General features: G+C 33.5%; 1 long non-coding RNA gene across 2 annotated transcripts; it reads right to left on the bottom strand.

Moving 5' to 3' along the window:
- Positions 1 to 215: 215 nt before the first annotated feature.
- LOC127870266 (uncharacterized) lies at positions 216 to 3,835 on the bottom strand. 2 transcript variants are annotated; one of them, XR_008044731.1, is made up of 3 exons: positions 3,716 to 3,835; positions 1,020 to 1,183; positions 216 to 628 (listed from the first exon to the last, which is right to left on the bottom strand). It is a non-coding gene; the product is annotated as an uncharacterized LOC127870266 (long non-coding RNA). The 2 variants fall into 2 exon arrangements; XR_008044730.1 differs by lacking the exon at positions 3,716 to 3,835 and adding an exon at positions 2,297 to 2,416.
- Between the last annotated feature and the right edge of the window lie 23,782 nt (positions 3,836 to 27,617).

Below are 27,617 nucleotides of genomic sequence, written 5' to 3' on the forward strand. Positions count from 1 at the left end.
CAATTTATGATGAAGACTATCATACTATTAAAATTGAAATGCAAATCAAAACGTCTGCAAGACTTATGCAACCTTAAACAATTACGGGCACTGCATTTAAGTATACCCTAAAGTGCTTTGTATTATCAGTCCGCATTGCTATTGGAACTTACTGCTTATCCAACGTTACTTAATAGCATTATAAATACATCCAGTATAAACTATGATAGTGGACATATTAGAAAACATGGTTTATTCAATTTTATTCACGATGCATACTTTTAAACATGCCTGTACATGTATAAACACATTATTTTACAATGCTAATACACACCACAAAAAACTAAGTGTTCCGCTGGTACACAGATTTTTTAGTATTTTAAAATAAAGGGTGTGTTATGTGCTCAATAAAAATTAATGTCTTGACATTTCAAATAGTTTTGTTTTAATATTAATGAGTCATAGTAAAGCATTCGTGTACGATGCTGAAATCAACACGCCTTGCTTATTGGCTTTCGTCTTAAATCGTGTAACCACACCGTATGCATTTCCTCTCTTTCATCATACAGCAGCAAATGATACCAATCGGGAAGAAGATAATGCCTAGTAGAACGCCACAACACGTGTATTTCTCCCGCATCACTCCAACCTGAAACAAAATAGCAATCCAATAAAAAACGCTGGCCAACACTGACCCTTCAGTCCTTGTCCCTAAATACTTAAATACACAAACTTTTACAACAGTGCCTGTAATGGACATCTATCGACAAAAATACAAACAGCATTAAAATTGGGTAAATAATAAAATATGTTTGTATAAGGGATTTCGAACATAAACGTAATTCAAAGTATTCCTAACAAAACGACATACATGTGTATTATAGTGAAATAAAAGTCATTTCCGTTTAAGAGAACTGATGTAATTTAGCTTGCATGAAACAACTTTCGATGGACAGAACTTTTTTTTGCAGAATACACTGCACTTAATATCCTCTTATCTTTTGGAAACAAGTTGCAGGTCGCAATAGAATGTTACATACCCCACAAGAAGCGCAACCACCACCCATCGGCGTAGGTGCCATAACGACCGTTGGCTGTGTTTGAACAACCGTTGTCATTTGCTGTTGCTGTTGCTGTTGCATGTTGAAATCTTCCTGGGGCTCGCTTCCTCTATATATTCTTGAATTTGACTCACACGGGTGTTCTTAAAAAAAAAATATGTCAAAACTGTATTTTCCCTTTGTCCATAATGTATACGTCTGGTCAACGTTTTGTTCAGAATGCTAAATTTGTTTTGCTTACACGATAGCCAAATATGCATCATGGGAACTCGGAATGCATGCTTTGCTACAGAACGTATCACGAAACAACGTTTGCAATATTGTGCCCTGATATATATACTTAAATCAACTACAATTTTTAAATGAAAGCGTAATTTTATCGTTTTCCTTCAAATAATTTTATTTTGCAAAAATGCACTAATGTTTCTTTAAAACGTCATGATAGTTCGTAACAAATCATTAGCCAGCTAATGCGTTGCATTATTTCGTTCAGTCACAAAACAGTACATAAACTATTATCGTATTATTCAAATATATTAATTATATTTTATTTAATAACATTATCTATGCTGTCGTCGTCGTACGACAACATATTTCAAAATAATGCTGACTTCGACCACAACAGCAGTAAATATAAACTGTCACAGTTAAAAAGCCTCATCACTAGGCAATATCTGTATTATATATTACAATACTATTGAAAATACGTACAATGCGTTTTCGGAACATACCGCTTAAATACAAAATAAAAGTTCATAATTTTTGACGCATTAAATGATAAAAATATATAAAGTGTTCCTACAAGTCACGTGATTAATAACGTGTGACATGAGCGTCATTTTAGCTTGATTTTTATTAAAATGTGTACGGTGGTTCTTTATAGCATGTATGTACGTTAGTAAAAAAATACCAATATACTTCAAACTTCCAGAGGTTAGTTAAAGCAAAGGAAGCATACATATTAAGCTTTATTAACAGTTATATTTTAATCATTTGTCATCGGTGTAATGTGTACAATAGCAATATGTTCAATATGTTATGTCCCCATAAAAAATAATAAAATATGCATGGAATGTATTTATATAAGTGTTACGCGTTCGAATAACAATACCAACAATGTTCTTTTCATTAAAGTAAAAAATGAGCTAATGCAACATTTTATTGGTCATTTTGTACGCATACAATTAAAACGTTCGTTTTTAAATAAAGACAACGTAAAGTAAAGCGTAAAGCTATTTATTCAAATAAATACTCACCGAACGACGCTTCGGAGTAATTAAATAATCCTTAATTTGACTATCTTATCCACATCAACACCCGTGAATAATGTTTCATTCTACTCACACAAAGCCGACGTACTTTGCAATACAGATAAAATCAGTTAAACCAGATTGGTTAATGCAGAATGCGGTGAGTATTAAATCAAAGCGCTGAAGGCGCTAAAGATATTCGCTATTGCATAATTTAACACGCAATTCATTTTTCAAAATCAATCGCAAGTTTGAAATCTTCCTGGGGCTCGCTTCCTCTATATATTCTTGAATTTGACTCACACGGGTGTTCTTAAAAAAAAAATATGTCAAAACTGTATTTTCCCTTTGTCCATAATGTATACGTCTGGTCAACGTTTTGTTCAGAATGCTAAATTTGTTTTGCTTACACGATAGCCAAATATGCATCATGGGAACTCGGAATGCATGCTTTGCTACAGAACGTATCACGAAACAACGTTTGCAATATTGTGCCCTGATATATATACTTAAATCAACTACAATTTTTAAATGAAAGCGTAATTTTATCGTTTTCCTTCAAATAATTTTATTTTGCAAAAATGCACTAATGTTTCTTTAAAACGTCATGATAGTTCGTAACAAATCATTAGCCAGCTAATGCGTTGCATTATTTCGTTCAGTCACAAAACAGTACATAAACTATTATCGTATTATTCAAATATATTAATTATATTTTATTTAATAACATTATCTATGCTGTCGTCGTCGTACGACAACATATTTCAAAATAATGCTGACTTCGACCACAACAGCAGTAAATATAAACTGTCACAGTTAAAAAGCCTCATCACTAGGCAATATCTGTATTATATATTACAATACTATTGAAAATACGTACAATGCGTTTTCGGAACATACCGCTTAAATACAAAATAAAAGTTCATAATTTTTGACGCATTAAATGATAAAAATATATAAAGTGTTCCTACAAGTCACGTGGTTAATAACGTGTGACATGAGCGTCATTTTAGCTTGATTTTTATTAAAATGTGTACGGTGGTTCTTTATAGCATGTATGTACGTTAGTAAAAAAATACCAATATACTTCAAACTTCCAGAGGTTAGTTAAAGCAAAGGAAGCATACATATTAAGCTTTATTAACAGTTATATTTTAATCATTTGTCATCGGTGTAATGTGTACAATAGCAATATGTTCAATATGTTATGTCCCCATAAAAAATAATAAAATATGCATGGAATGTATTTATATAAGTGTTACGCGTTCGAATAACAATACCAACAATGTTCTTTTCATTAAAGTAAAAAATGAGCTAATGCAACATTTTATTGGTCATTTTGTACGCATACAATTAAAACGTTCGTTTTTAAATAAAGACAACGTAAAGTAAAGCGTAAAGCTATTTATTCAAATAAATACTCACCGAACGACGCTTCGGAGTAATTAAATAATCCTTAATTTGACTATCTTATCCACATCAACACCCGTGAATAATGTTTCATTCTACTCACACAAAGCCGACGTACTTTGCAATACAGATAAAATCAGTTAAACCAGATTGGTTAATGCAGAATGCGGTGAGTATTAAATCAAAGCGCTGAAGGCGCTAAAGATATTCGCTATTGCATAATTTAACACGCAATTCATTTTTCAAAATCAATCGCAAGTTTGAAATGAACACACGCCTTTCAACTTTATAAAGTGTGTGTCATAGCGCACGGGTCGAGTTTTGTGTGCACTTTTTATCATCCTTATTATTTCATAGAAATAACTAAGACAAAATTAAAACAACATGCTTTTTGGAAGTTCTGAAAGCATAGAAAGTATGATGAAAATAGTAATGAGAACTTAATATAAAGAAAATTTGCAGTCACCATCAAATTAAAGGAATATTTTTTCTAATATCAAATGACTATCTCACCAAGAATATAACTTCATAATGAAAGTTCCGTGTACAAAACTTTTGATTTTTGACACCATAAACAAATTCAAAATATACAATAATCTTCGTATCTTGTATATGGAGGAATAAAAGTATATAAACATTGCTGTTTATGCTTTACTTGTTACCCGAGCAGTTCACACGGTGTCAACAACGCTTACATAAACATAGGTATAGAGCACTAATGCGCTTTTAGGCGTAGCTGTTTTACTCAGTTTTCATCTTAGTGACTTTTACATAACGCCAACAGACACGCATGAATATTTTCGAATATTTAATAAGCTGATTCGAGATACAACCTCTGAATTTTTGCTACATCACTGCGTATTTGCTCAATTCAAAGGATGTAGCACTGTTCAGTGTAAGGAATTCCGGACTACTCTCTGTATGCTCAAACGACACAAATTGTGGCCCTGTTACTATTACGCGTTACAATCCATCTCGCAGAATTTCACTTTCGACTCCAAGATGAGAAAACAATCATTAGCGAAATAGTATAGTGTCACGATAAGAGAAAATCGTTTAATTATCATACCACAATATTTGCCGTACTTGGTCAGCACGTCTGGAAATCATTCCTTAATGTGTGGATAGGCTGCCATTATAAACAAGTTTGCTATTTTGAATTCAATTTTGTATCAAAAAAGCATTGTTCTTAAATGTGGCATTTTCAATTCGCAATGAGATTTGTAATGACCCTCGTCATGCGAAAATGGGTCTAATTCCATATGCGCCCATCATATAAATAGCCCACTCAGCTATCACTCTTTCTGGTAAGGAGAAACATAACATATTGAGTGATTTTAAAGCGAACAGCATCGCCTATGGCCTGACTGCGCAAAAGCACATGTTGGGTTTAACAAACGCTTGCCAAAACGCATAAGACCCATTTTCGCATGACGGCGCTATTGACGTGTGTTTTAAATGTGTCGAAAGAAAACTGCGTTTAAATCAAATATAAACATACGATATATTTCGATAGTGAAGAAAGATACTCATAACAAGGTATATGAGGACACATATGAAGTGCTCTCCCGTAGTATATTTTTATCTACTCACACTAATGTGTGGTTTGACAATGCTAACACACATTTCATGCGGTGAATATGCAGCTTACAAGTGAAAAACACAACACAATAGTTTAACTTTTGTTTAATTGTATTTATTTATTTAGTAAAGTAAATTGCTAACTTTATTTCAAAGTCAGCGTATACGCCGACTACAGTTTTAAAAGATATTTATTGTTATAAATATATTTAATATAATATATTTAGTTGTTTTCGGTTTTAGCGATTATAAAGCATTTTCGAGGTTGCCTTTAGTATGCCTGTAGTAATTGATGAACTCATATCCAACTGTCTATGTATTGAGAACTGTGAATATAAACAAGCTAAACCTTCAACTAACCTTCTACTAATGCGTTTCTAGCACCCGTAAATACAAAAGATCGCCGCTATCTGTTGAGAACCAAAAAACGTTTTCAAGAAATACCCGCTGTAGTAGCATGAACGAGGTTACGAAACAGGTCATTCGTATTATTATTATAAATTGTTTGTTATATTCAGGTTTAGCGATTATGAAACAGTTTTTTTGTTTTTGTCTATCGTATCGCTGAAGTTATTGTTGAACTTATGTTAAACGTTTTATAAATTGAGAATATAAATAAGCATCAACTTTTTCCCGAATCTATTAATAGCCTCAATTTACGACCTGTACTACGTCATTGAGTTGTATGTGAGAGCGTAACCTTTTGCGTTGTTATCGCCCGTGGACTTTCCTTTGTTTATCGATAGGCGCATCTATTAATAGCCTCATATCATGAATGCCAAAACACCCGCGAAAAAGAACCACGTGACGAAATAGGACGCTAAACGCAAATACCATGCGACTACGACTTTTATTATATAAGAACGCTCCGCAATTCCTTTGAAGCCGGGGCCTTGTGATTGCTATTACGTAAAGAATTGACCTCTAACTGAAGTAAGCAAAGGAAACGCAGCACCTAATTGACCCATTCCTTCTATGTGCGAAGGCAGATTGGATTTTACTTATGTATGGTTTGCCCATTATAACACACATTATAATGCGGTAAATATGCGACTAACAAGTAAAAGACACTATAATTAAACTTTTGTTTTGAATTAAGTTATTTAGAAACCAAAATTCCAAACCTTATTGCAAAACATCAAGACTACTTTTTTTAGAGAATATTCTTGTTATATTTAAATGTTTTTTAAAGTGGCCTTTTCACAGATTTTGGCATATTTTGATTTTGTAGATTGTCATTAAATGCTTTTTATTGATATATGTTAACATTGGATCTTAAAAGCTCCAGTAAAAAATCAAGAATAAAATTAAAAAAGCAAAAAAAAAGTAGCCGGTACCAGGGCTCGAACCAGTGACCCCCGTAGTCCTGGAGTTAGTCTGAAGTAAAAACGCATTAGCCCTCTCGTCTAGACACAATTTAAGTATTTTATACCTTATATAAGCAATCTTCGTAGTTTCGTAAATTTAAACGACAACAACAGAACTCTCCAAATTATTCAATCGTTTCGCGTTGCAGCGCTTTATAATTTTTAGGTTTTCAAATCGTCACAAGATACATATCATGGCTTTATTGGACTATGGTTAATGTTCAGTAATACTGTTTCCTCACAAATATTATTACTTAAACGAAATTTGCGCATCTGATACAACTTTTTTCAATTTTATCAATTTACCAAACCGTGAAAAGATCCCTTTAATATTCAGTTTCAGCGATAATGAAACATTTTTTTTATGTTGTCTATCAAATCCCTGTAATAATTGTTGAACTCGTTGCCAACGTATTATTAATTGTGATTTGTGAATATAAACAAGCGTAACCTTATACTAGTGCGTTATTCTAACCCGGACTCCCCTTTGTTTATCGCCAGCCTCAGATTTATGAATGAGATGAGCGAAAATACTACGTCATGCAGACGCAGCAGAAAGTGGACTATTTTTATTAGGAAAATCAGTAACAGAGAGCCGCGCCAACTTCAAGTTCCGAGCTAGGATCAGCAACGGAAGCCGCTTAAATTTCTTGTTATGAATGTTTAAGGTTTATGCTCTAAATTATCTGTACCGGCGTGTTCATGCTACACAAATGTCTTTGTTCTTCTATGTGAAACATGGCATTCCTCATGCGGAAATATAACATTGGAAGATTTTGAACACTTTGAATGTTTTAGGCCTAATTTTTACAAAAAATCTAAACGTAACAGTGGTGGTTTTGTTGTTTACAATACAAATAATTTATTTTCAGCCAACGTCAAATTGATACAAAAATGCATGCATTTTCTATGTAAAAATACTTTGGGCTGTTATCATGATGAATACCGGTATTTGTAACACCATTACATCCCACCAGAAGACCATTTAATTTATAGGTTTAACAATTCGCTTTTATTGTATTATAAAACGGGTTGCAAAGTATCTCTCATGGGCGATTTAAGCCTCCGCGTAGAAAATTTGAACCGTTACGAAAGCATACCCGTCGAGCATGTTTATTATAATGATCTACCGATTCGCAAATCACATGATGTCATTACAAACCGGTTTTGGAAATATATTGTTAACTCTCTGCAAAGAATGCATGTACGTATTCTTAACGGGCTCCTTAAATTGGAGTTTTCACGTGTTATAATTTACACAGACATAATATATGAGCGATTATTGTTGTTTATGTAATATCTAGCTATGAATTTACTTCAAATTTTGTAGCATGACGTTTCATGAACTGAGTTAATTTTCGAATCACTATTCTAGTAAGTTTGCGTTTGTAGCGTTTCTCGGGACACCACCGCAATTGATGCAATCTCACAATTTTGACCTACAGTCGTTGGTAAACGGTTTTTAGCTCTACTGGCCGAAGGCCTGAAGAGTTTATGTCATGGCGTGGTTTCCGTCGTCCGTCCGTGCGTGCGTTAGACTCTTTCTTGTTCACGCGATAAAGTCCACGGTTTTCATCCGATTCTTTTCAAACTTGTTCAGTGTCTTCATATTAATGAGGACTCGAACCCTATTGAGAATGGGTTACATCAGAGTAAAAAGTCCAGAATTATCTTCCCTTGAATTTGAGAAAATTGTGAAATTAGGCTTGTTTACGCAATTAAGTCAACAGTTTCCATCCAATTATTTCCCAACTTGCACAGTGTCTTCATCTGAATGATGAGTCAAACCCTGTTGAAAATGAGCAATATCGGAGTTATAAGTCCAGAATTATCTCCTCTTGAATTTGAGAACAAAATGAAAATTCATTTTTGTATGTGATAAAGTCCATAATTTTCATCCAATTCTTGGCAAACTGGCACAGTGTCTTTGTATCAATGAGGACTCAACCCCTTTTAATGCCCCCCCCCCCTTCAAAGAAGAGGGGCTATATTGTTTTGAACATGTCGGTCCGTCGGTCCGTCCACCAGATGGTTTCCGGATGATAACTCAATAACGCTTAGACCTACGGTGGGGTTAGGGATTTTGTTCCGGGATTAATCTCTTAAGAATCCTTAAAAAAATAACCCTCATTCAGCCGATTTTTAGGGATTAATCCGTTTTCACCCCGTTTTCACCGAATGCATCTCTATTAGGGATTAATTGCGAAGAATTAAGCTCTCTAAGGGATGAATTCATCGCTAGAGATGAATTAATCCCTACTAGAAATGAATTCAGAACAAGCGATGAATTCATCTCTACAAGGGATTAATTAATCTCTACGCATGCGCAGTCAATGTCAGCGGTGAATAGAGATGAAAAGGCAGAGTTAATCAATGCCGAAAACGAGTAGGCGGGGCGTGGACATCTATTTTTTATGAGGATTTAATTTTGTCGGTTGTATGCATAATACAATTTATTAATGGTCTACCAGTGCACATTAAGGTCTCATTGAACATCGTTCACTGGTCTATTTGGATCAAACTTCTTTCTTTGACCAACACCCGGGCATCCGTGGTAAATCTTTGACCTACTTTGGCTCAAACTTTAATATTTTACCCTGAAAAGGCACATACTGTAGTCATGAAAACTCAGACCTGTAAACAAACTTTGAATTACAAACACACACGCATACTACAATTTATAATATTATGATGCATGCAGCATAGTGTTACATAGCCTAAAACAACGCGCGTCATTTGAAAACTCGACAAGGAATTTTTTTTGTATTAACACCTAGGATCAGAAAACGAAACTGTGTGTGTATTTAACGGGCGACACGAATTACCCAAATCAACCCAAATCTTCCCAATTAAAGTATGCCGCCATTCAAAGTTTAAAAGTTAACAGCGTTGTTTAGTTATTTTCTTAATAATAAGAAACAACAATGCATTTTTCTATCGTTTCTAAGTATTGGACCGTTAAGTTAAAGAAGTGTTATCGTTTTGAGACATGCCTAAACATCTTTACAAAACAGCCATTAGCCAACACTAATTTTATGGGTGGTATGCATTTAAACTTTTATAGAAGGATTGTATCGCGTGAATGTGAACCATTTGAACATGATATATGATACATGTTGACCCTAGAGCTATACTAGTCTACCCGTGTACAAGAGCTCATTAAGCAAACCCCTCACAACGGTTACCTCCTGCATTTCAACATTTGTTAAGAGATGTGAAGCTCATACACTTTAACGGTCTGTTAGGTTATTAATATTCTAGCATAGAAACTGAAGGTATACCTTATATAAGTATAACTATAAGTTACAATTAACATATCACTTTCAAAATGGCGATTTGTGATTAACCCGATTTCCGAAGAAGCTTATCCAATAACCTAGTATAGATATTTGTAATCATAAATCGGCTGCCAATATAAACCAGGTAATGATGGTCGATTAAAACCTGTTTCATATCATTTATATTATTTTTCCGTTTGAGTTTTCAGTACATAAAAGAAGGCCATAATGCCCCCGAAGCATTCACATGGGTACAATATTCACCAATTGTCGTATACATTACCTGGTATCCTTGTTTAAATACAACTTGTCACAGTGCGATACGAGTTACATAACATACATCATCTTGTATTTGTCATAACAAATACGAAGTAAAATTTACGTCCTCTGGGACATTACAAAGAAAGAGAAAACAATCAAGTTTGCTTCACCTTGTACTGCGACCTTGACTTTCATCGAGGAGATTTACAGAAGCACGTTACACATTGTCTTTTCGTGTGGAAAACTATTTCGAAATTATGGTTTGTTACTCAAAACTAAACAGAGGAACCAAAATGTATTACCGTTGACTTTTATAAAACCGATAAGCAATTGATTTGTATTAGACAATATCCGATCATGGAGGATTTATAGTAAAATCCTCCAAGGTACGTTAAACTTACAGAGCAGAAACACGCACGTGTGTGCGTAATTGACATTTAACATTCTCCTCAAAATGAGACAGTTGAATCCTTGGCACATTAGCCTAGGACCAGTTTTATTAGGCCACGTACGTAATTCTAAAGATAACGAACATAATTTGACTAACATTAACATACGGCTGCGTGCTATAAACTTATGTGGAAATCAATAAAACAATCCACAAGAAAGGTAGGTCCTTTCAATATATGGTTTTTGCTGGATATTGATTATTCAATTGATGAATGAGATAACTAGAATAAATTGCTAATTATAAATACATTGTGTATTTACTCGTTTAAGGTCGATTGAATTCAAAGGAATCAAGGTGATCTGTTGATATAAATATATATGTCCAGCGCTCAGCATCGTGCTTCGCAAACGTTAAGCTTGTTACCACTCTAGAGCCCACATGTGCTTGTGAAACTTGTGTTTGAATCTGAGTCATGTTGAGTAACAAAATCAGTTCGCAAGGTCAAATCTGAGACAGGCCTATTTACCCAAACACTCAATCCTAAATACCACACACGTTGTATATTCTTTTTTGTAATTTGTTCATCGTGGACGACTAAAAATGTGCCCTCCATCTGTTATGTATGTTTGTCAGTTCGTCAATTATCCAGTTATACATAAATACGTATTCAAGTCACTTTGTTGAAACTTGGTATACATCGTGAAATTATTCGTCTTTGATTTTTACCGATTGTTTAGGTAAAAAATTGAGTCAATGCCAACAGCTTAAAAACGTGCATTAGATAGTGTCATGAAACTTGGAGCTTTGGGCTATTTATTTCAATCAATTTCAATCCCATCATACCTTCCACAACCCCAATTCGTAAAATTACATAGTAATTTGTAAATAATATTGTAAAAAAAACGCACCATATACGGCAATACTATTCACTTGTAAAACTGGTATGATCAAATTTCTCAAAATATGTTTACGTGACATTGCTTATTCTTTGTCTTGTTACAACCGATTATACTTATTACATCAGTATTTTTTATTATAGTAAAAACTGAATTCGGTCAGAAAAAAGTTTGAGAGCTGTTCGTGGAATGTGATTACGTGAGCAGGATGTATCAACAGTTTGTCACGTGGTCAATCGTAAAATCACGTAGTCCACAATACCAAGAAATAATTCGTTTAAAATAAACTACCTTGAACTTCATAAGTCTTAAATATGCGAAAACATATCGAATGTATGACCTTAGTTTTAATTTACTAGCGCTGTTCGTGGAATGTAATTATATCAGCAGGATGTTTCCAAAATGTAGGCCGTAGTTAAATATCATGCAACAAAGGAAATCTCAATACCAAGAATCATATTTAAATAAGGGTTTATGTCTTATATTAGGCACAATATCGACATGAGAAAAATGTATTTTCCATTACATCTCTTCTAAATACTTCTTTTAACCCGGTTAGCTAAAGGCATGAGACGTTCTTCATATTTGTTTACAACGTAAGTGGGACCAATGTAAGAAAATGACAAAAACAAACTGAGTGGAAAACAACACCATTAGTTTAATTAAATAATGCGGAATTAATAACACAAGTTAAAAAAAGATAAAGAGCATACGACTGTGTTTGTATGTAGATAATGTATAACTTTTAAAGTAAACCTATTTTGTTATTTTAATTGTTAAACAATTGCAATAACAATATACTCAATAGAACACAAATTATTTCGAGACCTATCGTCTCATTGAAAATTGAAACAGTAAGGGGACCACATACTTTACGGATTTAAAGTTTTTGTTTGAAATTCTAAATTGAAATTATTTTCCTCCAAGAGATCGAAAGTAAGTTTTTTTGCGCGACTTTGCTTTAAGTTTGTTGAATGGGCATGCATGAAGTATAAACTTTTCTTTCTTGAATAGAGGTAGGACATCTTGTGAATATTTAAATACTTTACTTCTTTGATGGCTTTATATAATAGTCGATTATGGACTTGACCCATGTACATATATAACGAGCAATACAAAGTTACCTCTGATACTTGAAGGGTTACAGTATTTCATTATAAACAGACTCCTGTATTGCAAGAAAATTTGTAAATCGTCTTGTTTAAATGAAACATGTGTTTTTCGGAAATTGTTCAAGTATTCATATGGAATAAATGCACATAACATAAACCATATTTAAAGTGTATTTTTCCAATAGCTACAAACGCAAACATTTGAGAGTTCGATTTTTAATAAGTTACGCCACTGGAACATTCCGCATATATTTTTTCTACATCTTATTCAAATAACATTTTCTTATTACCGCAAAATATGCTTTTCTTCAAATAGTGGGGATCGAGTAGAATAAGTTTGATTTTTCGATTAATGTGACTAAAGCTGTCGGTTAAATGAGACCTTCAAATGACAAATTTCGTGCACCGCAATCACATGTAACTGTTTAATTTTGTAGTTAACAGTTTATGTGTTTAGTAAACCGAAAACGTACCTATATCGCGGGCTGATTCTATCCCTTCAGATAATTGTATTACTTGGTAAGGTTGTCAATGACATATGTTCAGATCGTCTGTACCGAAAACGGAGACATTCGTAATATATAAAGTTATCCCACGGATGTAAATATGAAAATTGTATTGGGTACTTAGTATTTATTCATATACTTAAAACTATCAAGCACTGAGATCTTATAAAGCAACGCGCGCTCATGTAAGTATACCGCAGCGCTTATGACAAATCAATACCGAAAAAAAAGAAGTATGATTGCTAAATGCCCACCGTAATGATTGAGTTTATTTCAATTATAGTTTGCATAGTTTGTTAATTAGTCCACTACCGGTGCAACCGGGAGGGTGGGGGGGGGCTTATGGTTTGCGCTCTGTGCATCAATCCGTCACACTATTCTGTTTTAATAAATGTGCCATTTCGGTCTACGCTAAACGCCCCTACCCGCCCGATCTCAAGTTAAATTTGTACGACTTCACCATACGAATGTTACCAATTATCGAAACTTAACCCCTGTCTGTAACAACAATTGTGCTCGTTCGTTGTTTATGTTTAAATTGTCAGGCAATTGATTCCCGGCATTATTATGGCATGTTGTTTTATTGGCCGACATCGTTAATTTACATTATATTGCGCGTTTATGATCAAAGTTGTAAGATAAAGTCCTTGAACAATTAATTCATACAAAAGATTCATGTTATTCTTTTATTGAAATTGTACTGGTCATCAGATTTTTTTCAGTACTTACATTTTACAGTTCGCTTTTGATAATGGCACTGCGCTTTCGGTACGCGGTTATTGGCTTTTCTGTGTTCTTTACGTACCTTGATTTAGCTCTATCTTACTTCTATTTAGACATTAGTTGATCTTTTCGACACAATTCTATAGCAACCACAGGAAGCAATATATATTTGTCTCCAAATTTATTACACAAGTGGCTTTGATTAGTTTTAATTAGTGTAGATTTGGAGAGATTTGGGAAGATTAATTAGTAAGTGGAGTGTAACCTATATTTGATTTTAAGTATTTTTATTGGGAAGTTACATATTGTCACGAGAAGAATGAAGCATTAAACAAAACAATAGTGCCCATCACACAAACATGATGTAAAATAATTATTTTTATGTAGATTTGGGGTAGATTTGAGTAAATTTGAGTAGATTTGGGAAGATTTGGGTACATTTGCGTAGATTTGGGTAATTCGTGCCGCCGGTATTTAACACGATACAAGTAGGATTATACGTGATATATGCAATGCTGCACACGAACCATCCATTTCGTTATAAACTTCATGTTCGTGATCATTTGTCTTGAGTCACATAGTTAAAAAATCTTATTGTTGCGGCATAGTTTATCCTGAAATATGTTTTCGCGATTCATGATTTTCTTGTCGTATCTCGATAGGTAAATCCGTAAAAGTCGGACGACTTTAAAAGTCGGACAATTGACAGTGAAACACATTATAAACCATCCAGTTACAGACTTGTAAATTCCCAGTAACACGCATTAAGTGACACCTAGTCACTCACTTTGAATAATACATTTGTACAGTAAAAAATCAACATCATTTATGTCAACACAAAACCAACGATGTTGCACAAACAGCTTATGACGATAAGCACATGATTGTTTCTACAAAGCGTGCAATTTGAATGCTAAGGTTCGTTCAGTGAATGTTATTGCTCAACGGCGATACGATTGTACATGCATTAAGATAATGTTTTAATGTTAAAGGAGATAATATTAATAGTTATATGGAGAATATCGGAAAAATAATTGTGTATTTAAAGAAATTTAACGTGTCCGACACTTAACTACGTATTTTGTATTTCAGTTAAAACTCAGACATGCGAAAAAAAAATTGAAATAAGCAAGTCTCAACAGACCTCTTTAATGTTAGACTTATATTCACTTATGCACACGTTTTATGTTCATATTCAGAACATAAAGTAACTTAAATTAATGTGTTATTATTATTAGAAGTAGTAGTAGTATCTAATAACAAAGAAATAACAAACAAAACAACAAACGAATACGTTTATTTCGTATTTGAATTCGCTTTATATCTCGACTTTACTCCCCGCAAATTTTCTTAGTGGAACCCTAATTAGGTCATCCGCTTTGAAATTTTGCATCAAGTAAAGTCAAGATATAGAGCGAATATTACTATGAAATAAAAGCCAGTAACTTTCTTCCTAATATGGCTGTAAAGTGAGCGGAATAAAAAATATTAATACAAGTAATAAAGGGTACCAAACGACGAAAAACACCTGCCTCGGAATGAACGTCGCCCTCTTGTCTTACACGTGATTACCCCGTCTGATATATGCCAATGATCAACGAATAATATATGGCTTTCTTACAAGTATTTTTTATCTGAACTACTAGTATATATTTTCTCAACTTCAGCAGGGCTCAACATTAATGGTTGTCCTATTACGTTTGGGTGCTGGCAAGTTATTTAAAAACCTAGTCGTCTGGTCAGGCAGTTCCGGGCAAGTAGATTTTCAAAGTACTTGGCCTGGCAAGTCAAGTTAGTTATCAGTTGAACATCGAGCCCTGAACAGTTTTGCATGACAATTATAATGTTCCTTCTTGATATTATTCATACTTTATATAACTAATAATAATTGTTTGAGAACAAAAAAGTATAATATGATTTCATGTATTTCATACTTCATTACAGAAAAGTAAGATTCAAGGTGCTACAAATACAAACTGAAGTCTGCACTGACACAAAGACATGTCTTGAGACCAGCCATAAAGCTAAAGCTATTCAATGCAGCATTTTTTTTTCATTTTGTTTTATGACAATGAAAGCAAGGCCTGAACATTAGCTGATAATAATAATATTTTATAGCCAACGAACAATTGGAGTGTATATATAATTGTGTATTAAAGAAAATGAAGAAAATGCCATCAACAAGGATTTACTATACACAATTGAACAACACAAATGGTAAGTTTATTAATATTTAATATCCCTTGTATGTTTTGCGTTTATGATAAATTGTATTACTTTCGTTGTTTTATGCTCCCGGGAGGGTGGCAGTGGCATATAGCAGTACTTAGAACGGTCAGTCAGTCAGTCTCTCCGTCCGTCCCAAAACTTTAACATTGCCCATAACTTTTGCAATATTGAAGATAGCAACTTGATATTTGGCATGCATAGGTATATCTCATGGTGCTGCACATTTTGAGTGGTGACAGATCAATGTCAGGGTTTCCTTCAAGGTCAAAGGTCAAATATATGGCTTTGAAGCGGCGCAGTAAGGGGCATTGTGTTTCTGACAAACACATTACTTGTTTTTCATTTTTGTAGTAATTGTCTAATGCAAGTTAGACTTCAAAATACATACCATATACATATGGTACTATAAAATTATTACTGGTATACATAATTAGGGATCTTTTGTAATTTGAAGACTATAGACTTAAATTGAGTGTTAACAGTATTCGCGTTAGAAAAAAAAGTTGAATCATTTAATAATGGCAGTGGCTAGCCCTACGGTCCCGTACGACTAGCCAATAGGCTAGTCGTATGACCCCGAACGGCCAGCCTATTGGCTAGTCGTACGGCTCTGTACGTATAGCCTTTCCTTTAGAGACTGTCTAGCTGTACTTCTTAATAAAGTATAGAATTGTCATTGGGTGCTGTGTATCAGTAATAAGATTGTTTAAGCTCATAAGAGTACACTAATTCCTCATCTGTTTCAGCTTCCTTTCATGAAATACGGTTTCTAATTTGATTCTTTAGTTAGTCCACATTCCAAAGTAAGGAATGAAAACTGTTTTAAAGAGTTGCAACATTGATATTATGAAATTCAATGACGGCAGCCGTCAAAGGGAGGTCTTAGAAATTGAATTACACAAATCATTTAATTTTCGTTTAGACTGTTAGACAATTGGTTAAAAGATGGTTTCATACATATTTCAAGTAGCGTTGTATTGCATATTCTTTCTTGATTATTCAATATAGATAACATATTTCAAGTATCGTCAACACATATAGAAGGTAGAACAGATTATTATTTTCAACATGAGCAATAAAGTGCGTAGATGTATAAACGAGGCGGGCAATCGAGTGAAGTTTGTATAATTTCTTTAATGTATGCATTTGATACAGGGGTTTTCCTCGCTTCATTGGGAGGAGGCCCTCGCCTATGGATTTTGGGAAGAAATTGCTCATTTAGGGAAGAATTCTCTCTAAAATTACTGCTTTGGGAAATGAAAAAGCTGATGTAAGTTAGGATTTTGGGGAAAACTGCATGATTTTCAAGAAATTTTCATTTGGGAAGGGGCCTTTTATAGGCCCCTGTTATATAAGGCTGAAAAACCCTGTGATATGTGCATGTACAATACGTATTTATATACAGTACAGGCACCGTGTACTTAAACAAACGCCACTCGACGCGGTGTTCATTTCACTGTGTTCTATTACCAATATGAACCCCACAATGGGTGTTCAGATCAAATGTCGCGGGGGGCTGTTTTCGATAAGGCGAACACCGCGCATCACCGCGGACCCATAATATCTACCGCGTTCTCCATTGTGTCCGCTAAAAATAATAATTGAACATAAAAGTATTGTATTGATCCCTTTCATTTAAAAGTGAAAATGAATAATGTAGTTCACACCCATGCTCATGACAGTGTTTTTTCTTTCTTTAAACGCCGCGTATAAAAGAAAACTCTGTTCGTACCTAGCTGTATAAAACCGCACCTGGAAAAGTGATAATTGCGTGTTTGATTATGCAATTCACAGTTTGAAGCCATGCAGAACTCATAACTGATTGTAGTAATCGCATTATCCCAAGTCTCTTGATTCCCCGATACATACGTGTCAACTGTCTCAATCGCATACATGCAACTCCTCCCATCGTTTTCCATTACTCAATAATCCCATATATGCCCGATTTCCATTTTTAAAAGCTAATTTAATATGGGTGTGTAATATAGACGATAATATTGACAAGAATGTCAACAACACAACCGTTGGCAATTTTGGAAAGTATCAAATGAATTTCAGCATATGATTCTATTTAAATACTTTATGAAATAGGCATCCAATCGGGCCAACGTGCGTAAATCACTTAATGTGGTGTGCGCGCATAGTGTACAGTTCGTGTTCTGTTACAAATTTTAGCCACAAATAAATACGTGTATATGCCCATGAGATTTTCGTGTCCAGTTTTTGTCTTCACAAAAAGCGCGCGAAAATAGTCATGGGTGTATTTATTTATACACACAAAACTGCGAAGAGCAGACAACATTGTAAAAGCTTCGTTGCGAATTTCCATTTAAGTATCGGGGTATCCGCAAATGATTAAGAATTGGCATTGCACATAAAGTGCCGTGTACAGTTGATGAATATTCTTGGACAACGACCAATGAACAGCCTCAGATATATTTAGATTTCATTCAACATGTATAAGGCATTTTCTGGAAATCGGGAGAAAAATAAAGCGATATTTTGAAAATAAACCAACTTAAAAAAAATTAATTTGTCATTATTATTTATATTTTGTGTTGTCTGTGTACGTTTGTTTGGTTCTCATTTGTTTTCAGCAAATCTTATGAAAAAAATATCGTAATTGTAAATGTTTAAAGGGGCCTTTTCACAGATTTTGGCATTTTTTAACTTATTCATTAAATGCTTTACATCGATAAATGTAAACATTGGATCGTAAAAGCTCCAGTAAAAAATCAAGAATAAAATTAAAAAAAAAGAAAAGAACATTGCCCGGAACAGGTTTCGATCCAGTGACCCCTGGAGTCCTGCCAGAGTCCTGAAGTAAAAACGCTCTAGCCTACTGAGCTATTCCGCCGAGTACACGTATTAGACGTATTTTATACCTTATATAAGCAATCTTCGTAGTTTCACAAAATTTAACGACAAAAACAGAACTCTCCAAATTATTCAATCGTTTCGCGTTGCAACGCTTTATAATTTTTAGGTTTTAAAATCGTCAAAAGATGCATATAATGGCTATATTAGACCATGGTAAATGTTCAGTATTACTGTTTCCTCACAATTATCATAACTAAAACGAAAATTTGCGAATCTGAAACAACTTTTTTCAATTTTGTCAATTTACCAAAGCGTGAAAAGATCCCTTTAAAGCAAGTCCCGGTTTTTGATATCATAAACGAGAATTACTTCGATATTTTAAATGACATGTTCAACGATTGTTTTGACAGAAGACACGTGCTTATATGAAGTTTGTGTTTCGAATACTTAGGATATTGGATTTTCGGTGCTTGTTTGGGTAATATAACAAAGACGCATTCTGCGGTTTTCTTTAGGCCTTTTGTACTGACCCCCCCCCCCACACACACACCGGCATCGGCGTTCCCGTAAGCGTTGTAATGTTAGTTTTCCTACCACCTCAAATATTTCCTATGTCCCTTGACATATTGCTTTTATATTTTGCATATTTCTTTACCAACATGATCCCAACCTATAAACAAGAGCAGACAACTGTATCAAGCATTTTGTAAGAATTGTGGCCCTTTGTTCACTAAGAATACGCATCTTATTGATTAATCTTTGTTAAAGTATGCGTACCACCTCAAATATTTTCTATGTCACTTGACATTTTGCTTTCATATTTTACATACTTCTTAACCAACATGACCCCAATCTATAAACAGGAGCAGACAACTGCAACATGCATTTTGTAAAATTTATGACCCTTTTTCCACTTAGAATATGCAAATTACTGATAAATCTTTATATATAAGTTTGCGTACCACCCCAAATGTTTTCTATGTATCTTAACGTATTGCTTTCATATCTTGCGTACTTCTTTACTAACATGACCACATTACTAACATGACCACAATCTATAGACAAGAGCAAACAACTGTATCAAGCATTTTCTAAGAATTACGTTCCCTTTTTTAATCATAGTAAATTCAAATTTTAGTTAAGTTTTGTGTTTAGGTTCCCTTTATTTCTTAAGTATCAACGCTATTGCTTTCATACTTGCAACACTTACAAATTATCATAAGGGGACTGTGCAGGCAAAGTTATGTAACTCTGACTGGCATTTTGACAGAATTATGGCCCCTGTTATACTTTAATCTTAGATAATTTAAATTTTGGTTAAGTTTGTGCTTTGGTGCATTTTACTCCTAAAGTAGCATAGCTATTGCTTTCAGACTTGGAAAACACGCTAACTATCGTAAGGGGACTGTACAGGGCAAGTTGCATAACTTAATAAACTTAACTGGCATTTTAACGGAATTATGACCCTTTTGTGTCTTAGTAACTTTGCATATGTTGTTAAATTTTGTGTTTAGATCCACTTTAATTCTTAAACATTGGATTAATATTATTATGTGAGCACACTATATCACATGAGTTGTTTTAAATTGCTTATTCGTGATATATTTATGATATGTTTGTGGTTATTTATGCCAGAAAATAGTTTATATTGCTAATTTTACCGATTAAAGTGCCGCCTGGATTAAGGGCGCTGAACTTTCTATGGTAAATTGTGCTAGAGGTTGCAACTCCCAGCGACCCGTAGGGTCAATATAGCTGGGAGTTGGATTATTGCAACTAATATATGAGCAAGACTGGGCTAGAATTTGTTAATGCACTTTGTTGGCGATAACAAGTATACTATAGTGTTAATAACGTGCAACAAATGAGAATTAATGATGGAAATTGAGTATTCCCAATTTTTGTTCAAACAATTGAGTCAAAAGTGATTTCATTAAAGACTTGAAATGATGTGAATCTTTGTTGTGAAAGCATGGTTGGAAATGCCTGTTTACTCCTGTTTTTCCTTTGATAAGATATTTGAAACGTGTTCTGTTCCTATGCAGTGTTTATTGTGCGGTGACATGATACATTGTTTTTGTGTGGTTATACAGATATTTATGGCTTAAATAGTTATATCCCGGAAAAGCACGAGTTTAGAAAAACCCACTTATCACCCCGGTACAAACAACTCTGGTCCATTAAATCAACCAGTGATAGCTTACTTTAAATTATAACGATTGATAAGGTGTGTGATTTTGAAAGGATTATAAATGGGTCATGTTTATTTGTACCAGCAGATCAGTGGGTTTTTCCAAAAAATTGATTTTTCCGGGATACATTATATTGAAGAGATATAAACAAAATAGTATCTTATTGATCACATGCTTATACATGTAAAATGGAAGGCACATATGTACTGAATTTCAATTTTTATACCAAAGTACAGTGTATTGAGTAATTTATGACAAAGTTACCATCTTATGTGAGCCATAGATGGGAGTCCTGAGATAATGCAGCCTCAGGCAAATAAGGAAACACAGGCACATAATTTAAGATCAACTAAAACCAAATGTAAGGTAAAGGTCCTCAAGTTATTTAATGTCCATGTTGGTGGGTTGAGCCATTGTACAAACGACTCGTGTCCTTAGGAAACTTAGTGAGTTAAAGTTGTTTGAAAACATGTTCTTAATTATTTAAATGGTAGGTTTCACTTTGAAAATGATTTTGGTTATAAAAATGTCAATGTTGAATTAAAATGTTCAGTAGGTTGCAGGCTACCTCAATATTCTGGCCTTTAAATGTTATCATTTCCCTGTATTTAAAAAAGTAGATTATCAGATAACCCCCAAGATAGTGCATCACAAGTAGTTCATTTCAGCATTTTATTTGGCACCCTACTGTGCCCTGTCTGTGGTCCAAAATCACTGAATCGCTGGCCCACAGCAACAAATCAACTACAAAATCTGTGTACCGGTATTTTAAGCTTCAGCAATGAGCTGTTTAATCTCTCTAAAAATGGTCTTTAATACAGCTGGTATTGGTCAGCTTTTTTATTCCCTTTTAATTTCCCATGGAACAACTAGCTTTCATGTTCACAAAATTTGATTTGAAATTAATTACAATTTGTAAACATTCTTTTAATGGAAATCCATTTTTATTTTTCAAGGAAAAATACATTTCCAGTGTCAAACAATGTGACACAGCCTTAGGGAATACCAACTCTGAGGTCCAACTCTGACTCTGCCTCATAATTATAAACAAAATAAAATTTCTGAAAAAAAAAAACGCTTTCAAATGCTGACACAAAAATTAGTTATATGTTAATTTTTACGTGCATTCACTGCATTTTGCAATGTGATCAGTCAATCAATACAAATCACATAAATATATACATCATCATACAGGCCCTTTCCTGATCAATTGGGAAAAAATGAAATTTTGGGATTGGAAATGTTGTGGAGCGAAAAGTCCATATGCCGGTAGCTCTTTATTAGAATTAAAATTAGAAGAACAAAATGAAATTAATTATAGTTATAATTTGTTAGATGGAAATTAAACATAAAATTAAGACATAATTATCAATTTTACACCTCAGGGATGTTGGTCCTTCTATATCTATATAACCGGTTTCAGTATGTAAAATGCGATATAGAAACCTATAGGGGGCATATGTCATCCTATGGTTACAGCCCTTGTTTCTAATTTCTTACAGTGCATCATTATGTTCTTTTCTTTAACCACTGGTGAGAATTAACTAAAACATTCTAAGAAATAAACATTGGGCGACTTATAATCTCTTTCAACTTTGTGCAAATTAGTCCCATCCATTTGCATACTATTAATAAAAGTAAATTAGAGATTTTTCTACGGGCTTATTTGGGGCCGAAATTACTATATGATGTTCAATACTCAGACATGCCTCAGGAAACGTTTTTATTTCATTTTAATCTTTATATTACTTGTAAACAGATCATTCACCAAATCTATTATTTAGAAAAGTAATACAAGTGTAGCATTTACACAGAAGCTGTGTACTATTGCAGTCAATATTGCCATATAATTATTCGCGTTTGCATAATCATGTTGTTTACCGGAACATAATGAATGGTACTTCATCTAATGTTTAAAATTAACATTTGTTGCAAATATTATCATCTTTTTTCATAGCAAAAGAAGTATACCCAGTTTTATACAAGTGATATGGCTAGTTCTTATTAATACAATGTATCACTGTGCATATTTTCTGCCATGTTTTAAAATACACATTTTGTTGTGTTTTAGAGCACAAAGTGAATTATTTTATTGTGAAACCAAGCCACATTAGTAACAATACATTACACATGTTTTTATTTTAATGATGAATTACAGTTTGCATTTTGAAAATTGCACTGAAGAAGCTCCAATTTACAATAATTCAAACACAGAGGAATCAAATATTACTAGTATTGTAAAATGTATTTGATGTTGAATAGTTTACTACATTCCTTTTTTTAAAAGATAAAAGTAAGAGGCCAACATTTATAAGTTTAGAAAAGAAGGTTGCCATGATGACTACTCTATGTATTGTAGATATGGAAATAGTGTACAAAGGCAAGTAACTACTGCAAAATGTACGTATTATTTTATCAAATTGCTGAAAACCAGGATAAGCCCAAAAGTATATGGCAGCAACTGAAATTACTTGGCTATAAGTCTGGTAAAGCTGGAAATAATAATATTGTTTTAAATATTGAAGGTGAAATAATATGAAAATGTATATTAGAAGTTGTTGTTATCCCAACGTTTTTCGGAGAAAAAGTGGGGATATTGTGGTGATGTGCGTCTGTCCGTCCGTCCGTCCGTCTGTCCGTCCGTCCGTCCTGGCCACCTGCTCCTCCTACACTATTAGCACTAGAACCTTGAAACTTACATACATGGTAGCTATGAGCATATGTGCGACGGTGACAGTGACGGAATTTTGATGTGGCCCTTGGGTCAAAAGTTATGGGGGTTGGGGCGGGGCCGGGTCAGAGATTTTCACTTATTTTTATGCCACCGATATGGTGCAATGGCCATAACTTTTGCAATATTGATGATAGCAACTTGGTATTTGGCATGCATGTGTATCTCATGGAGCTGCACGTTTTGAGTGGTTAAAGGTTTAGGTTAAGGTCATCCTTCAAGGTCAAAGGTCAAAAAAACAAATCCAAGGGAAGTAATAAGCTTTAAAGGGAGGTAAGTAAATAACCTGCCAAATGATATAAAAAAAATAAATCAATCAAAGTGGCGCATAGAGTTACACACAAGAGGCGCAGAGATGTATTTAGTATTTAATTGTTCGTGTTCACTCATCTGTGAAATGGTTTAGCTCATCCATCTAATGTTTATACATGGGATTATAAAATATTGGCGCAAAGGGACACCTGTATATGAGAGAAGAGATAGAATGCAGTCAAGCATAAAAAACATGAGAAACTCATGGAATAGAGCCTCAAGAATCTATAAAAGGGCTGAAACTTTCAATTTGTGCAATTACAATTTAAGATTCATTACTGAAAATCTGTCAAAATGTTCAAGTGGGAAAAATGTGAGAAACAATTTAAAGCAAGGTGGACTTTGAACAGGCACATCAAAGACAGACATGAAATTCAACATATTCATTGTTGTGTACAAGATTGCGATAGAAAATTTCTGAGACGCTACTATTTAGTCAACCATTTAACCTCAAAACATAACTTTTCAAAAACAGAAACAAGAAGATGGCTATAAGAGAGCATGTTCAGCCATCTCATAAGTCATTCCAATTAGGATGACATGTGCATAATTGACTACAGTGAAGTTGATTCATTATTAGATTTGTTTGGAGAGCAGGATGAGGAGGAGAAATTATTTTCACTCATTTTTAAGGTTATTTTACATGAACTTCTTTATTTCTACATTGAATAACTTCATACTGCATACTGAACATCTCTTATGACAATACGGTAAATCTCAACTATGCATGACCCCATTACCAACCCCGGGGCGCCCCTATGTCAAACATGCGGCGTGGGGATACGCGTCGGCCTCTGCCGCGCCATTTCTAGTTTGTAATAATGCTGGGATATGTGTAAACAAATAACTTTATTGGTTAGTATTTAAATTGAGTGCATTTATGTGTCTTATTAATAAATGATTAAAACAAATTATGATGAGAGTTAGTCCTGAGTGATTAGATATGAATTACTGATTTTTTATGGTTGTTTTTAGGTTAGCATCTAACAATTTGATCAATTAAAAAGATCTTATTAAAATTGTTTTTATAAGTGCCTGAAATTTTTCTTTCATAAATTGAGATCATTTAAAAATTGAGTTCAAGAACCGCTTTGATGTTCTTTGATGGTCATTGTAAGTGGAATAGTATGTTACGAATTAAACAATTATAACCATTGTATTAATTAATTGAGTAAAAGCACACCTTTGATGTTCTTTGATGATAATTTTAAGTGGACTCATATGTTGCAAAAAAAAAACAACTAAAATTATTGAATTAATGAATTTATAATGCTGCAAACAAATTCAGGTGTTGTAACCTTACAAATACTTACTCTTTAAAAATTAAAGGAAACACAAGGATGAAAATATTTTCAAAACCAGGCAAAACATAAGAAAGTTGTGAGAGTTTGAAATATTTTTCAATATTTAATTAATTAGGTAAACTGTTGACCACGCCCATTTTCCCAATTTCATATTGATGTGTATATATCACTTCATAAATAATAGTTTTCTATGAATTTTTTACATATTGATTCAGTCTGTCATCAAGATTATGGTATAATTTTAGTTTTACACTAAAATGTTTTGTTATGCAGAATATGTTCTATTACAATTTAAAAATTAATTTAATCTGTATCCAAAAAAATGTGACAGCATTTTCATGTTTTTTTCGCTAATATTAAATAACTAACAATACAACCATTAAACAAGATATCAGGCACTGATGGCGCAATCTACAAGCGTTGATTAGATTAGCAAGATAACAGCTATTGGACAATGGGTACTTATGGTGCAATGTATTGACCCTTTAATCAGCATTGTTGAGATTAGCACATTAAGTATAATACAAAAAAACATTTAAATAGTTTTATTAATGAACATATCATGTACACTGTATTAATTATTACTTATGAATTGATTTGAATTGACGTAATGAATAGTTTTATATATGGTAGTCATAGATGCATCTGTTGTATAGGAACTTTTTCACTTTAAAATGAAAAAAGATCAATCATATACAACAACAACAACAACCTTTATTAGCATATAAGCATAATACAATGCTTTTTTTGCCACAAAACAGAAAGTTACGCACTGTGTGTAATAGTATCAATACATTAATTCATTAAGAGAAGTTTACTAAAAACAGTAGTACAGCAGTAATCAATATAATTATATCATCAACTGTTACACTAGGAACATGTAGAATTATTTAAATTATACAAACATATTCAATGAAAAAAATAAAATGTCTATGTCTTGTAAAAATTAACAATTATAACTGATAACGACCTCTTTCAATTTCTAATCTATGTGACGATAATCGAAATCGTGTTTGTGATGTTTTGTATTTCTTATTTGTTGTAAAATCAAGATATGGTTTAACTCAAATGTGTTTTTAAATCTACAATAGCTCATGCGTCTAGGGGAAATATTATCTCACTATACCAGCTTTGTTTGAAATTATCTAATAAGCGTTTATTAATTGTATTGTAGATGAATGTTTAATCGCTTTGATTTATGATAGTTGTCTGATCCGCCCATATATTGCTTAACCCAAGCTCGTCAAGAGTATTTTTTATGTGTGACGCCCAATTTCGATGGTTGTATGTGATATTTTGTTGTGCATCGTTAAATATCACATAATATATTGTTTTTGTGATACTGTTATCACTCGATTTAAGTATTTTTAACCAATAGCGGAATGTTTGTACTTTGCGTATTATGAATAGCGGGTATCGTCCTAATTCTCCGTACATAGCAGCTAGTTTTGTAGATTTCTTTACTTTTAAGGTTTTTCGAAGTAGTTTTGTATGTATTATTTCGATTTCTTTACCTTTCGTAAATCCCCATACTTCTGCTAAATAGTGTAGGGCTGGGATGACTAGTTTATCAAATAGGTTTAATTTTTTGCGTGTTGAGAATTCGTATTGATTTATAATAATGAAAAGTTTATGTAGAGATCTATCTCCTCGTTCTGTTAGTGTTTTGGCTGTTTTATACCAGTTACCATTCTTAAATAGTGTTATACTTAAGTACTTAAAAGATGTCACTATTTCTAATAATTCCCCGTAGAGGTAAAAGTTATAATTTGTATGGCGATTACTTTTTTCAAAGATCAAGACCGTTGTGTATTAATTTTAAGTTGAGATACTATGCAGTAATTTTCAATGTCATTCAACATTGATTGTAATGATGTTGGTGACGTCGAAAATAGAACTTGATTATCTGCGTATGATAACAAGAAAAACTTAATGTCGTTAATCGTTATAATTCCTTCGATGTTTAAATTTATGTTCTCTACCATATCATTGACGAACATTAAAAAAAGTATGCTTGAACACGGGTCTCCTTGTTTTACTCCTGTGTTGGATATTATATGATCGGATGTTTGTGATTTCATTTTAACGGCTGCCTTAACAGAAGTATACATAGCTCGAAACGCGGATACAAGTTTGGTACTAATTTTTTGCGATATCAGTTTTTACCATAATAGTGCACGGTTTATGCTATCATAGCATTTAGCATAATCAATG

The sequence above is a fragment of the Dreissena polymorpha genome, chromosome 2 (assembly GCF_020536995.1).
Source record: "Dreissena polymorpha isolate Duluth1 chromosome 2, UMN_Dpol_1.0, whole genome shotgun sequence".
Taxonomy (NCBI): Eukaryota; Metazoa; Mollusca; class Bivalvia; order Myida; family Dreissenidae; genus Dreissena; species Dreissena polymorpha.